The sequence below is a fragment of the Penaeus monodon genome, chromosome 15 (assembly GCF_015228065.2).
Source record: "Penaeus monodon isolate SGIC_2016 chromosome 15, NSTDA_Pmon_1, whole genome shotgun sequence".
Lineage (NCBI taxonomy): Eukaryota > Metazoa > Arthropoda > Malacostraca > Decapoda > Penaeidae > Penaeus > Penaeus monodon.
This window is the reverse complement of record NC_051400.1, coordinates 16,828,566-16,828,981: the sequence shown is the minus strand read 5'-3', so window position 1 is coordinate 16,828,981 and position 416 is coordinate 16,828,566. Positions and strand designations below refer to the sequence as shown.

General features: G+C 38.7%; 1 protein-coding gene across 1 annotated transcript in view; it reads left to right on the top strand.

Moving 5' to 3' along the window:
- LOC119582240 (mucin-5AC-like) overlaps positions 1–416 on the top strand; it is a gene marked incomplete in the record, with an annotated part of 102,970 nt that overhangs the window by 85,311 nt on the left and 17,243 nt on the right.

Genomic DNA, 416 nt, shown 5'->3' with positions numbered 1-416 from the left:
TACTTACTCGCGAGATATAGGTTATGAATAAATGAATAAAAAATAGTGCTTTTTCACCTACACGTTGATGGCCCGAGGTTTTCAAATGTGAATCTAATATGACTCAAAAACCGGTAGATATGTTAATATGTTGCAAGTAGACAGGAATGCGAGCAAAGAGATTAATTTTAAGCACTATGATGTGAATATTTCACGTACTATTATCATAACCGCAGTCTGGACAGTGAATACATCTCTTGCTTGTAATACCGTTTTCGAAATGGCTAAGATCGCTTTTACATCATTAGATTCTTATGAATTAAATCTGTAAAGGCTGCTTGACCTCACGCGACGCTGAAGGCTGCTTCCCCGCGCAAGTGTCTGGCCGCGATCATGGTCAGTGTATTTAGATGCAGTTTTCCCCCCATTTTATGATT